Genomic DNA, 15,637 nt, shown 5'->3' with positions numbered 1-15,637 from the left:
GGAGCCCGGTTAGGAGGCGCTGCTTCCGTACCGGGCAGAAATGATGAGGACTTTGAATTAAGTGGATGCACTTGGTCGGGGGAGGGAGCAGAGTGTAAGGATTCAGGATGTTTGAGGAGTAACTGACAAAGATTTACAAATAAGGCACTGGGTTTAGGGGAGAAGGAAAAAAGAGTTGAGGATACTGTCTGTATTTTGCTTGAACACTGGGTAGATGGTGGTACTTTTTCTTAGACAGGAAAAAAGGTCAGGGAGGGGGGCAGAGGCTGGCCTGGAACAGAAGTTTAAAATAATAACAACAGCTACCTTGTATTGATCCTTTCCCCTGTGCCTGGCATGCTTTACATCAGGGGTTCCCACTCTCGGCACTTTGATATTTGGAGTCAGGTGATTCTTTGTCGTGGGGCTGTCCTGTGTGTTGTAAGATGTTTCGTGACATTCCTGACTGGTGCCCACTAGAAACCAGTGGGCATGTGCCCGCGCATGCACATACACACACACACACACACACACACAGTTGAACAACCACACACGTCTCCAGACATTGCCCAATGGCCCCTGGGGGAAAGTCGCTCCGGTTGAGGGCGTTTCTCTGCATGGATTCCCCCATACCATCCTCACAAGCACCTTAGGAGGTCTGTCTGGTTATCATCCCCACTTTACAGATAAGAAAACTGAGGTTCAAAGTAGTTCAGTAACTTATCCAAAGTCATGAGTTCTTTTTTGGCCGAGCTGGACTTGAATACCCATTGGTCATCCACGGAGAGATACCGAGCAGCAGGTGGAGGGCTGAGCCTGGGGTTCGGAGGGCACTTAGGGTGAAGAAAGAGCCTGCCATCGGGAGTCATTGCTCTTCAGACGGGATTTGCACTGTGGGACCAAGGAGAATGTAATGGACCCCCTCTTGTTTTGCAGGACTTCACTCCTGTTACCTCTGCCGTCTTCTGCATCATCCATTTCTCTCCCTTTTCTGAATTATCCCCATAAGCAAACACAGGGAGTGTCCCGCTCCTGGCTCCACCTGCCCCTCCAGCCCCGTCCCATTTCTCTGCTCCACTTCATAGCAACATTCCTGAAAATGGGGGTATGGTCTCTCCAACGCATCACTTCGCACTCTCCCCTCCACCCACTGTGATTAGGCTTCCATCCCAACATGCCACTGAGACTGTCTCCTTCATGCCACCAAACCCAGGGTCACTCCTCTGTCCTTCTCTTCCTGGCCCTCTCAGCAGCCTTGGACACAATCAGCCTTCCTCCTCCTTGAAGCACCATCTTTCCTCGGCATCACCGTGCCACGCTCCCTCGGCCTGCCTTGGCTTCTCTCCTCCTCCTCCAAGTGTGGAAGGGGCCTGCTCTGAGGACCCGAGCTTCCCTATGTACACAGAAGAAAAAACAGAGATGGTCTAACACAAAGAAAAAGTGCTCAGGCCCAGTTCTAAGATAAGAAATGCCCAATAAAACAGATGAAATATATTTTTTAAGAATTTATTTATTTATTTTTAGAGAGAGGGGAAGGGAGAGAGAAAGGAGAGAAACACCAATGTGTAAGAGAAACATCAATCGGGGGCTTCCCGCACACCCCCGACTGGGGACCTGGTCCACAACCCAGGCATGTATCCCGACTGGGAATCGAACTGGTGACCTTTAGCTTTATGGGCTGACCCTCAACCAACTGAGCCGCACCAGTCAGGGCAAGACAAATTTTTAATTTGCCACAATGTTGAAAATTCGAAAGATTACTAATACTCAGTGTAGATACAGGGGGAGCAGCGCTTCCATTCGCTCTTCATGAGAAGGGTGAATGGTGTTGTCTGCCTTCGGAAGGTGACTTCTCCGTATCTACTCACAGATAAAATAGGATAGAACGGTCAGTCCTATTGTTAGACCTAAGCTCTTTTAATTGACCTAATTCCAGATTAATAGGAAAATCGCAAGAATAATACGAAAAATTCCAAGATACCCACCATCTAGATCCCTAGATTCCCCAAATATTATCTGACTACCTTTGTGTTCTCTCTCCTCCTCCTCTCTCGGTATTTGTATATATTTATATTTTTATATTACTCGCTATTTTATATATTTTCCCCAAACCACTCAGGGGTAAGTTGCAGCCATGACGTCCTTTACCATAAATCCTTCAGCACGCACGTATTTCCCACGAGTATGGAACTCTCTGACACGCCCACAGTACAATCTAACCAACAGATCGTACTGAGGCTTCACCAACTGTCAAAATAACGGCAGTGACAGCCACGGAAAAGTCAAGGTCACAGGTGGCATCCCGTCACCGTGTCTCTTTAGTTTCCTCTAATCGGGAATGGTTCCACAGACTTCCTTCGTGTTTCTTGACTCTGACATTTTTGAAGTTTTTTCATAGAATGTCCCTCGTGTGGGTCTGTCCGGTGCTGCCTCATAATTAGGCTCGGGTGACGCACTTTGGTAAAAACACGTTTCTGTTTCTCTTCCCTCTGCCTACAATGCTGTTATCTGGCGTTTCAGCTGCTTTCTTCTCCTCCTCCTTTGAGTCTCACTTCAAACGTCACCTCCTCCAAGGAGCCTTCCCTGGTCACCCCTTGTAAATAGGTCTCTTATCTTTTCTCTATGACAGCATCCTGTGTATTTCCTGACCAGCACTTCCAGTAACCCGTAATTATTTTTATTTACGCATTTGTTCGCTTATCTAATCTGTCTCTTTGCAATAAAGTAGCTCTATCTGAACAAAGGTCTTGCCCACCCGGTCCCTTGCTTTATTCCAGAGCCTGATGCTGTGCTCGGCATACAGTAAGTTCTCAATAAATATTTGCTGAACAAATAAATAGTGATAGTGAATAAAAGCAAGTTGTAGAATAATACATATGCTATTAGCATGATACCGTTTTGTTGGGAAAATTCATTTAGAATTATGCATATTTCAGGGACGTTCTAGAAATATTCACATGAAAAGGCTAAAAATGGTCACCCTTGGGGAAAAAGATCATGGAGGAGGGTGAGCTTTCACTTTTTTACCTTGTAAAGTTCTATACTGTTTGATGTTTTAAAGCAAATGAGTATTATCTTTGCGATAATAATTTGTAAATGTTTCTGAAAATAAAACAATGCCCTCCCTCTGGGAAGTGGTCCCCCATCCATTCTCCTTCCGGTCCCTCCCTGGGGGGTGGTTCATGCCACGTTGGGCAGAACCTGTGCATCCTCAAGGCCACCCCGCCCTCCTGGGTCCTCTCCTGCCCTGCTCTCCGAAGATACTAAATACGTGCATGGCTAAATGAGCAGGGCTACCCTGCCACACCCATTCTTCAGAATCTTCTGGACTGCTCACATGTCCCGACTGCACACCCCTCCACCAGCAACACCCTTCTCTATCTTCTGTCTGGCAAACTCCTGCTCGCCCTTGAGGACCCAGTTCAAACACCACCTCCTCCGGGCAGCCTTCCCAAACTCCCACCTATTGTCCCTTCCTTGGCACTCCTCCCCTCTCTAGCAGGTACTAGTTGGAGCCTGTGCCACATCCGCAGCTGGAGCTCCTTGCAGCCATAAGCTGCCTGCCTTTATTTCTGGATCACGGGGTTCAACCCCTCAGGGCCTCGGATCTTCTGCCAGCATCCATGAAACTATGACAGGTAGTATCTTAGCTTCAAGGTAGGGAAAGATCTCCGACCCTTCACAGGGTGCACACAATGGCCAGCGCAGGACCCAGCACAGAGCAGGTGCATCCCCAGGGTTTGGCCCAGAGCCCATCAGAGCGTTCACTGAATGAACAAGTGTGCTTTGATAGTGATCATCAGCTGTACCTCCCAGGGAGGGGGAGTGGGAGTCACTCTGAGAAAGCAGACTTGAAATTCTCTCGTAGCTCAAGAACAAGATGGAGAATGCCTGTCCCCTTCTTCCCTTCCCAAGGAGGCCTGCACCTGCGTGCAATCACGTCACTCTTAGGAGAGGCCATGTGCCATGGGTCTACATGTCTCCGTGCCTTCTTGCAGGGTTTCCTAAAGTGCAAAGTCCTGGCTGCTCTTCACCCACGCCATTTCTCAGGGCTGGGTTTGAGGCAAGCAACCTGGGAGGACGAGGTCACGTGAGCAGGCTTGCTTCCGCCCGCTGTAAAAGCAGTGGGTCCCTCAGACTCAGGGTTTGTCCACTGAAGCATGTGCCCCTCCCACTTCCTCTCGGGCCCCCTCTCCAGCCCTCCTACCCGCCCCAAGGGTTCCTCACCTCAACTGCTCCGCTGACAACCCGTCTGTCCCCTCCCTTCAGCCAACTGGCTCTCACTGTAAAGGAACAAACAAAATCATTTACTCTTGGGTGTCTGGCTCTGATCATTTCACAGCTGAGGCAGCTGGGATTGGACTGGGAGACCCAAAACCACCACACTGGTGAGGGGCACCCATGAACTTCTGCCCCCAGCATCCAAGGTGAAGGGCTGATCTTTAGAACACAGTCCTGAGCCACGCCTTGCCCCTAAGTTCCCCCTGCCCCCCGCCCGGGAAGCTGATCTGGGCCACCACATCCTGGCTGGACACTGAAAGCCTCCCGAAGCTTCTCTCCCCTGAGAGAGTCGTCAGGCAACATGGGCCCTGAGGTGGCCCAAGTTCTTCCCTGCTCACCGGGAGGCAGACCAACTGACCCAGAACAAACCAACTAGAAGTCAGCTCACCCGACAACCGGTTCTGCGAGGAAGCCGTGAACCAGATCATGGAGAAGTGTGATGTTTTAGATCAGAGACTGGGAAACTACAGCATGCGGGCCAAATCTGGCCCACGGCTTGTTTTTCTGCAGCCCAGAGCTAAGAATGGTTTTAACATGTTTAAGTGGTTGCGGGAAGGGCGGGGGTTGGGGGGAGGTGGGAATCAAAAGAAGAATATACCATGACACATGCAAATTAAGTGAAATTCAGTTTTCATGTTCATAAATCAAGTTTCATAAATCATGGGTGGGTTGCAACATAACCCACCCATGTTCAGCGGCCGGCCACGGGCTCTCACCCTTCGATGGCAGAGTGGACTAGTTTTGCCCTTCATCACTCTGGTCACTTCGCACAGGCCACGGTGGCACACGTTGACGGCATGTACAGCACCGTAGTGCCACCTCTTCTCTCATTGTTCATTGCCACAGCACGTCCATCGTGTCCCACGAGAAACCTGGACTTCAGATGCTGCCGTTCTGACTGTGGTCAGCGTGAAACACACAGCGTCACAGGTGCCATCTGCACCATTTTCAAGGAATACAGTCGTCACACTGTTGTGCGACCATCGCCACCGTCTCCTTCTAGAAACTCTGTCCCCTTGAAACAACAACCCCCCATTCCCCTCCCTCAGCCCCCCGCAGCCACCACTCAACTCTCTGTCTCTATGACTCTGACTACTCTAGGTGCCTCGTGTAACTGGAACCGTGTATTTGGCCTTTTGTGACTCGCTTGTTTCACTGAGCATAACGTCCTCAACGTCACCCACGTCGTAGCGCGTGTCGGAATTTCCTTCCCTTCTGAGGCTGAATAATCAGTTCATCCATTGGTGGTCAAATGTTGCGCTTTTACGGTGCAGTGGAGTGTGTACTACCTTGTTTTCGAATCTGATGGCAAAGCATCGTGCTTACTACGCAGTGACACTATTCTGTGCTAAAAGAATACAGCGTATATGTTGGTCCACGGCACCTAAGATATTTACTCTACAGAACAGGCCGGCTGCCCCCCGGTGTTGGTTCATCCCGGCTTCACCGCAGCCGTGACCTGGACTGCAGGCCTGACCCATGCTGGCATGGTTTCCATTTCAAATACAAGCTCCAATGCTGAACATTTTATCTGCAGCTTTGCGTGGGCTTCCCTTAATGCACTTCACTCCTTCCTCTTAACCCTGCCAGCGCAAGCCCTGCACCTGGCCCAGAGCCACCCCTGGCCCCAAACCCCACCCCCAAGCCAACCCTGTCCTTTCTTGCCCAAATAGTCAGTCATTCTGTAAACACTTCCTGATTCCTCTTCTGTGCCCAGCCTTCGGGAAGTTGACATTTGAGGGGGGCGTGGGGGTAATGCTTGTGCGCCAGACCTGCCCCTGCCTTCCCTGTCTGCATGCTTAGCACCTTCCTGACATTAATCATAGAATCTGCAAATTACAGGGCCCAAAACCAAAGGCTCCTCAGCAGGCGTGAATTACAGAACTTCCAGAGCTTTTAAGCTCCTGGGTTAGTAGAGTCTCAGAAGGGAAGAAATGCAGGACACTGAACCATTAAAATGTTAGGATTAGGGAATCTTAATTGCTAAATTGTTTTTTTAAAAAAATAACCAGCTGGTGTGGCTCACTTGGTTAGAGCGTGACCCCATAGACCGAAAGTTCACGGGTTTGATTTCCAGTCAGGGCACATGCCCAGGTTGTGCATTCAGTCCCCGGTCAGGGCACACGCAAGAAACCAGGGAGGGTTTCTCTCTCGTCCATGCTTCTCTCTCTCTCTCCTTCTCTTTCTCTCACCCTCTCTTCCTCTCTCTCTCAAACCAACAAAAGCAAATGTCCTCAGGTGAGGATCAAAAAGTAAAAATAAAAGAGACATTAAAATGTTAAAATGGTGAACTTGTTTAACCTGGGCATGTTGTGGCTGAGGTTCTTAGGACAATGGAATACCAGAGTGTTCTGGTGGAAGAGACCTTCTAGAACCTATGGTCAGGGGCCCACTTCTTACTTGGGGCAGGAGCCCCTCCCCAACCCCAGCAGCCTTCCTGTCCCTGCCTGACTTTGGTGGTATGGTCTCACTGTGTGGTCTCACAGTGAGTGGCCACAATCAGCCCTGCTCGTCGCCCACCCTCCGTGTGATCCGTGAAGACACCCACAGTCATGCAATCACTCCATCCCCGCTGCCTGGCTCCCCTTCCCCTCTCTCCTTACCTCCTCACCTCTCCCTCTTGACAGACAGCCTCCCATCAAGGGTCTCCTCAAACATACCTCCACCAGGATGTGCCTTTTCATTCCCCTAGGCAGAGGTCATGGCCCGCCTCTATCCCCAGGTTCAACTCAAGCCTCCAAGTCACTTTAATTCTCAGAGCCTCAGTCTCCGCATGTGCAAAATGGCAAGAATGAAAGTACCACTCTCAAAGGGATGTTGTGGGAATGAAAATAGAGGACACGGGAAACACTTAGCTCAGTACCCGGCACCCAACATTAGCTGAAGGTCCCAGCGGGGCACTCTGGCTTCAGAGCCCTTGCTGGGTGCTCCCGACACCCAGCCTCTGGGGGCAAATACAGAACCACTTGAACACGGTGTTGAACCTGACCCCAGGAAGAAGGGGAGTGTGTGCCGGGCAGGAAGTGCCCATCCAGGAAGACTTTCTGACAGAGGATGGCTTGCCTTTGCCAGGAACTACTTAGATGGTGGTGAAAGATGAAGGTCAAGTGTGGGGTGAGGCTAGCATGTGATTTCACCCCAGCATTGGATGAGTGACAAGTTAGAGGGAGGGGTGGGGGCAGGGATGGGGGAGTGCTTTGAGCTGGTCTAAATAGAAACATCTGAGGATGCCCACCTGCTCCATGTGAGCTTCCACAGACATCTCCCCTCTCTCAACCAGTGTTACTGGTGGACCAGCCCTTGTGGTTCTTACTGCAATTACAGGACACCCACCCTTCAGCAGTAACCATCGGGAAACTGGGGGGAGAAAAGCTGTATTACTTACAGGACCTGGAAGTTACAGGGCATGCCTGGGGCCACGCAGCGAGGTCACAGGTACAGAGAGGGCGCACGGGCCTGTGGGGTCTGCTTTCACTGGGGTGGAGGTCGAGGGCGGGGGCCTAGGGTTTCACAGGCTCACTACTGGTGAATGTAAATCATAAGACTGGGAAAGGACTCGTGGACACGGACAGCAGTGTGGCAACTGGGGGACAGCGGGGTGAAAGGGGACTAATGGTGATGGAGAAAAATACGATAAAAAATTCTAAATAAAATAAAACATGAGAGTGGGGATTTTAAGTGCAGAAAGAGAAACAAGTAGCTCCAATGGCCAGTGGTTGAAACCCACCAAGATTTCTGAAACAAAGCAATCTCAATGCAGGGAGGCACCCGGCTCTCTGTCTAGGGGTGAGGCGGGCCCTGTGTTTAATCCAGATGGCGGTCTGTGAAGGGGGCTCCTCAGCCTCCAAAGCTTCAGCCGGGTACTCACCTCACAGAAACGAGAAAACCCTGACTGACCTTCAGGGTCAGCCCTCTAACCTGGTGGGGTGTTAAGATTTTAGCTCTGACAGAGGTCACTGAAGCAAGGGAAGAACAGTGCATGGATTGAGCACTCACTGTGTGCCTGGTGCTGTGTGAGACTTCACGTGGGCCCTGGCTGGTGTGGCTCAGTGGATTGAGCGCCAGCCTGCAAACCAAAGGGTCGCTGGTTCAATTCCCAGTCAGGGCACATGCCTGGGTTTCAGGCCAGGTACCCAGTAGGGGGTGCATGAGAGGCAACCACACATTAATGTTTCTCTCCCTCTCTTTCTCCTTCCCTTCCCCTCTCTCTAAAAATAAATAAATAAAATCTTTTTTAAAAGATGAAAAGTGTGACAGACGAGCCAGGTGGATCCAAATCCAGCTCTGCTATTCCATGCTGTGTGACCTTGAGCAGGTCACAGCCCCTCTCTGAGCCTCAGTTTCCTCATTTGGAACCCAGGGATAATAACATTAAGCTCAACCAAATAAACTTATCAACATTTGACAATTTTTGGCCTATAAAAAGGGCAATTTCACATAGTTTGACCTAAAATCTATCCTGGCAAGTTATTGGCAAGATTAAATAAATTAATCCAGCGAATTTCCTTGGCCCAGTGTCTGGCACCTAGAACGTGCTCGAAAAACAGTAGCTCATCTTATTCAATTGTCCCCTTGCTCTCCTGTAACAGATTGACAGGGGTGTAAGGGGTAGCACAGAAAACAAGATCTTTTTTTTCTCTTTCTTTTCTTCTTCCTCCATTATAGCCTTAGATGATCACTAGTAGCATGTGTAACCAATTATTCAAACATATGCTTAACCTCATGTTCTGGCTGAGATTTAGTTGCAGTTAACAGTGTGCCAGGAAAGAACAAAGGCCCTTTTAACCCGGCCCTGAACCTACATGTCCAGTCACCAGGAGTACGGAGACTGGCCGGCCACACCCCGGAACAGCGGGATGACACCCACCTGCCCGCCGCTGCCTGGCTCTGAGATCCTTATCAGAACGTGGGCCATTCTGTGTCAGCACTGAGTAGCCAAGATGTCCATCAAGGTCTCAACCCACACAGGGACTCAAATGCCGAAGCCTGCGCATCACCAGGACCCCCTCTGTGCTCCTTTCCCCATTCCCTTCCCACACTTCCCCTATTCCCTTCCCACGCTTCCCCTAGAGAAACTTACCCCCCACACGCTCGGGGGACGGTGGGCATTAGGGTTTTTATCTGCCACCTTCTCAGATCTCTGGCATCTGATATCATTAAATGCTCACTTATAACCCAGTTCTGGTCTCTGCCTTTTGACTGGGTGGTGACAGGCAGTATGAGCCCCGGACTCGGTTGACCTCTCATTTCAAGATGACAACACCAAGACTCAGAGAGGTTAAGTAACTTGTCCGAGGCCCCCCAGCTGGCAGACAGCAGAGCAGACCCAACCCAGGTGCAAATCCGCTCCTCTCTGCAGCAGGTGGGACAGGGAGCAGTGCCCAAGTCTTCTGTGCTCATCTTCCAGCTGAACCCTGGGGGCTGGGGTCCGTGTTCTCCAGTGACAGTAACCACCTACTGGGTCCTGCACCCCCTCCAGCTGCCTCCCCTTGGGGACCTGAATCACAGGCAGCTGACTGAGGCTGAGAAGCAGGTGACAACCCCAGCCCAGCCCAGAGGTGCCCTGGAAGAGCATGGGGGTGGGGATGGGGGAATCAGGAGATCTCAGCAGGCAGGGGTGAAGGGACAGTGGGGTCAAGGCCAGAGCCGACTCTTCTGGACTCAGCTTCCTTTCCTGGCACAAAGAACATGACCCTGCAGCACGTGGGCGTCTGGGAGAGTGCATGAGCATGCATATGCATGCGTGGGTGTGTGCAGGGCCTGAACATTGTCTTGTGGAGGGGGACTGGGTGAGTGGGGTGTGGCGTCCACAGGAACCTGTGTGTGAGCTGTGCATCTCTCCTGCGAGTTCGTGTGTGTGTTTGTGTGTAGTTGTGGAGGTACGGAGGGCGTGTATCTGGGGCTACAATGGAAGACATGGAGCAGAAGGCCTGGGTCTGAACTCTGACTCTGCCCCTTGCCAGCCTTGTGACCTTGAGCAAGTCACTGTCAAATAAACCGCTCCCCCCCCCATGCAAACGTGGGAAGGAGAGCCAGTCTCAAAAGCACCATTGCAGGGGAGGGAAGGGGCGTGTGCAGTGGGGGTGTGGGCGGGGGCCAAGGCGCTGGGGAGACCTCTCAGGCCAGGAATTCTGCAAGCGTCAAAAGAGTGGGCAAAAATGGGTTTTCTGTTACAGAGAATAGTAAACAAGGCTAGGAAAATGAGGCATGGGGAAGTGGGCTGAAAGGGCGAGTGATGGAAAGGCCGGCGTGAACCATTCTACCCTGAGGCACTCCTGTTTTCAGGAGGTGCTGCCTGCTGGCCGGATCTGGCTAAGGGGACCCTGGAGCTCAGGGCCCTGGAGGAAGGGAAGAGGTAAAGATGGGTGAACAAGCATTTTGTTCTGATTGGCCAGTGGGGACAGCTGTTCAGCGAATCATTCACCAGGCAGCAAATGGGAGTTTGAAGCATCTGTGTCTGGCCTTGTCATAGGAAACTGCGGGGCGTCCGTGAGTCTCAGCTCACCAGGGTGGGGGGTCTCTCAACCTTCACTGCCAGGCTCCCGGGGCTCAGGTAAATTCGCCACTATCCTCTCTGTGCCTCAGTTTCCTCTTCAGTAACGGGAGGGCAATAGTAGTACCCACCTCTAAGTTTACTGAGAGCGCTCAGGGAGTTCACACCTGTACAGAGCTCACGGCAGTGCCTGGCACAAAGTAGGTGCTTAGCCCTTCACTTCGTTGCTACGTGGGGGCAAGATCTCTGATCTTTCCCTTCCGTCAATGGTTACTGAGCACTTCCAAGCCCCATGCCAGGCGCTGGGGACAGAGATGACTCAGAGGTCCCTGAGCACGAGGAGCTCACTGTCAGGGAGGGGACAGACACATACACACACACACAATCTCTCTTTCCCTCCCACACAGGTTCAAGCCCATGAACTCCATGTCGGCCCTCCGGAAGCCTACTTGTGCCCCTTCCCCCAGGACCCAGCACGCTTCTCGGAGGGTATACCCCACTCCGAATGGCAGTGAGGGTCTGGGAAAGCCCCAGGCGGGACTGGAGGGTGGCCGGTCCCCTCCCACAGACTGGGGACGCACTCAGCCCTGCTCTGTCTGAGTGGCCGTCTCCTGGCCTCAGGATGTCAGGACGCAGAGGCTCCTGGGCCAGCATCTGCCACTGGTCCCAACCATGAGGAGCATCAGAAAAACCAATACTCCAAATCCTGAATTCCATCTCAATACACTGGAGCAACCAGCACCAAAAATTTGTCTAGGATGCACCTTTTGGGGTCACACCCAGCCGGGGCCTAGGTGGGCCCAAGAAGAACACTCAGTGTTAGGCTCAGCCTGAGGGGCTCATTCTGATTTCTTAAGAGCTCATCCAAGGCCACCTCTGCAGGAAAGAAAGGGCCTAGCCTGAGTCCAGGCAGCTGCCCAGCCTCCAGAGGCAGCTGGCTCCTCCACCCCCCAGCAGAACACTCCCCTTGGGAAAGGCCACCTACCCTCAACACTCACCCCCTTTGGCCTGGCCCTGCTGCCTGACAGCCTGAGCAGACACCAATCTGCGCTCATCCATTCATTCATTCACTCAGCACCTCCCATGAGTCGGGGTGTGTGCTGGGCACCTGGGATACAGCAGTGAGCCAGGCAGAGGGCCTGAACCCCACAGGCTCACAGCACAGTTGGGGGGAGGGTGAAGGACAGGTGACTACCAACCAAATAAGTAGGTTGGTCCTATTAAGTACAGGACACCCAGTTAAATGTGAAGTTCAGATAAACAATGAGTAATTTTCTACGTCCTGAGCAGTATGTAGGACCCGGGATCACGATTTGCTGCCTATCTGAAATTCAGATGTAATTGGTCCTTTGTTTCTGTCTGCCTACATAAGATATTTTCGGCTGGTGACAATGGGAGGGAAAGAAGTGAGGGTGATCGGTGTAACAGGGGGGCTGGGAGCAGGGAAGCTGAGACCTGAATGAGGAGGAAGACCCCACTCCAGACTCCACCTCTACCCCCACTCACCCCCAAGTCACTGTCACTACAGAAACCTTAGAATTATCCCCAGGAGTCAGGCAAAAGCTGACTCAGCTGGGTGTTATTTGAATATCTGCAACAGGGAGGCCACAACAGGAAGTGTTTGAACAGAGTTCAGAATGGAGTCAAGCAGTAAATCCATCAGCTGAACCCAAACACTTAGCCTCAAATCTGACTTGAAAAATCAGAGATACCTAAGCTGAACCCACAGGAGACAGGCTACATAACCACACGCTTTTAGGTGACAGGAAGTCTTGTTCAAATAACTATAAATAGGACTCATGTCCCATCAAAGTCATGGGCAAAAACCTACATCCAAGCCTGAAGTCTCTGTGAACACTAAGAAATATCAGAGCAGATAATAAGCCCAAAAATGGCTTGGGAGTGTAACCCCCCAAATTTGCCTGGGGTGACAAGATCATTGCCCTAGTGGGCCCACGTCTTTTAAACTTCATAAGAATTTTAAAAAATGTTTAAGAGAATCAAACCTTCAGTAGTTACATATTTGTGTTAGAAAAATTATGCATGGTTGGAATTTTAAGTATTTGTGATATCTAAGAGAGTATGGTCTATGGGATAACAGGCCAGCCTTCAGCTTCTAATTTTCAATGCACAAATGAATCATTGATGTAGACTTGTGATTTTTAAGTTGAAATCTTACTGAGTTTGTCAACAGTGTTAGAACAGTTATGAGAACTTAAATTCACCATATCTGTAAGTGCCAGCCGTTAGGGTTCTAAGAACTACTCGAGTGCTTTAGAACGTTATGTTTGTCATTAAGGCAAGTGAAGTATTTTTAAAAGAAACTTAAAGTGTTATGACATATTAAATGTATCAATGCAGTTTAAAATGTTTCAACCCGTTTAAGTAGTCAAGATTGTAAACAGACATTCATCCAACTCCCTTAAAATTATTTTAAAAGTTTCTATATTCATAAAAAAATATTTTTGACCTGAAAGCAAAGGCTGAAGTGGATTATTGAATTTATAATTATAATAAATTGAATGTTAATTTTTCAAAACCGAAGAAGACTCTTACTAATTCTCTCTAGGCCCTAAGCCCTGGCTCAGTTGGTTGGGCATCATCCCACAAAGGTCGCCAGTTCGATTCCCAGTCAGGGCACATGCCTGGGTCACAGGTTGGGTCCAGTTGGGACATGTATGATGTTTCTCTCCCTCCCTTCCCCTCTCTCTAAATAAATAAACAAATAAAATTTTTAATAATATAATAATAATAATCTTCTCTAGGCAGAAAAGCTCCTCTCCCAGGCACCAAAATCTCACGCTGACACTCACGTAACCACAGCTGGGGAACTTAAACTCAGGTCACCCGCTCCAGCCTTCCCAGTGACTTGCGGTCTCCCCGGAGTCCCTGGACTGGCCGACGGTCTGAGCAACCTCGGGCAAGTCACTGGGTCTCCGGCCTGCTCCTGTCACCTTCTCCGGACCGCCAGGCCTCTTGGTCCCCCTCTTGGCCTCAGCCCTAACGGGCAGTAGCCGTGTCCGACCCTCCCCACCAGCAACAACGCCACCGCCTACCTACCGTTTTCTGAGCACCTGTATGGTACCGGGGCCTCTGCAGGCTTTACCTCATTTCATTCTTACAACAATCCCACATTTTACAGGTGGGAAAATCAAAAGGTAAAGAGACAGAAAGGTAAAGGCAGCGCTAGGTTCCCAATCGAGGTGGCGCCCAACGGTAGGGCTCGTTCTTCTCCTGGCTATGTCATGCTAGGTCTCAAGTTGTCCCCCAGAGAATGGAACCCATCCAATTTCCTCGCGCAGAGCCAGCCCCTTCTTTCCTCCTCCTTCGAGCGTGAAGAGGCTGTGAGCATTCTTTGTGTCCGTGGCGCCACCTGCTGGAATATGAGCACATTGCACAGCCATCTCAGGCGCTCACCGGAGGTCTTCCCAGGGGAGGGTTAGAAAGGGCTTCAAGCTCCAGGATTTCTAGGACCCACCCAAAAAAGTCACTTAACCTCCACTTCGACTTTCTCTAAGGTAAGTCCCACTGTCCCTTCTGGGCCCTCATCACTTGCCACCTAAAGTACAAACTCCCACCTGCTCTCAGGAATCCCTTCCCTCCCTTCCACCGTCCAAATGGCACCCTACTGCCCCCCAAATCAGCCACAACACTCTCTGGCCTGGCACTCTAGGTTTCCTGGCTTAGCCCCATTTTCTGGGCCCTATTCCCCAAATATCCCCCCACCATTTACCCACACTCCCTTCGCTTCCACATTCCCTTTCCTTGGCTATGTTCTGCCTCCTGCCAGGAATGCCCTCCCCACCTCTGTTTGTCAAACTTCTACCCCTCCTTTCAAAGGTAAACCCAAAGGCCACCTCTTCCATGAAGCCTCCCCTTCTTTCCTTAGCTTTAATTAACTTTTCCCTCCTCTGTTGAAGCAGAGGATGTGCAAAGCTGCCAGACTTCCAACAGCACCTGTATCTCTTTGCTGAAGGCAATAGAACAGGGGGACTGGAGAATTACCCCCATTTCCACCCAGGCACAACCCTCAACTCATGATTCAATTGCCAGGTGGAGGAAGCATGCCCAGCTCTCTCGCCCCTGCGCTGGGCTGTCTGGGCTCGTGCTCCACGCTGCCTCCCAGAGGGCTCGGCCGCAGCTGCGCGCAGCAGTGAATAACTAGATACTAGGTCTCAAGGTGTCCCCTAGGGCTGTCCTTCTGAACGCCCTGACCGTCACCGCGTCAGCTCCTCACTCCCCTGCCGGTGTCTCCCGGGACTGCCTCTCACTGAGTTCCTGTCACAGGGTCCGCTTCCAGGGGGGCCACCTTCAGCCCGTGCATTCCCTCTGTGGCGTCTCGCTGATGCTCTTGCTGTAGCACTGGTCAGCAGAGGCCTTGAGTGATGGCCATAAAGCAGGGGGAAGGTAAGTCGAGCATTTTCTGCATTCCTGGCCCTTTATATTTATATCCCACTTAAATCTCATGACAACCTGGGAAGAAGGAGCTGTAGACGCCCTCATTCCACAGGTAAGAAAACCAAGACTCAAGTGAAATGAGTTACCCAAGGTCTCCAAGGCCAGCAAGTGTCAGGGCTGGGGTTTAGAGCGGAGAAGACCGATTGTGGCGATGGAAAATGTAACCTTTTTGTGGGTGTAGCAGGAATAATCATAGCACCTGCCTCTCAGGTAGTTGTAAATGCCTGTGAGGCATTCTTAGAAAAGGGGTCCCGTGTGTGTGTGTATACACAGGCACGCACATGTGTGTCACCCCTGCTAGGTCGCTGCTAAGGATAGCCCATGTCTCATGGATCTTCGCCCCTCCCCCTGCCCAGCTGAGTACCTGGCACGTGCTCAGTGGCTGGGTGCTCCTTAGAACAAATCAACAACTCAGGCTCACGGGAC

Source organism: Desmodus rotundus, chromosome 3, assembly GCF_022682495.2.
Source record: "Desmodus rotundus isolate HL8 chromosome 3, HLdesRot8A.1, whole genome shotgun sequence".
NCBI classification, from domain to species: domain Eukaryota; kingdom Metazoa; phylum Chordata; class Mammalia; order Chiroptera; family Phyllostomidae; genus Desmodus; species Desmodus rotundus.
This window is presented reverse-complemented; position numbering follows the sequence as displayed.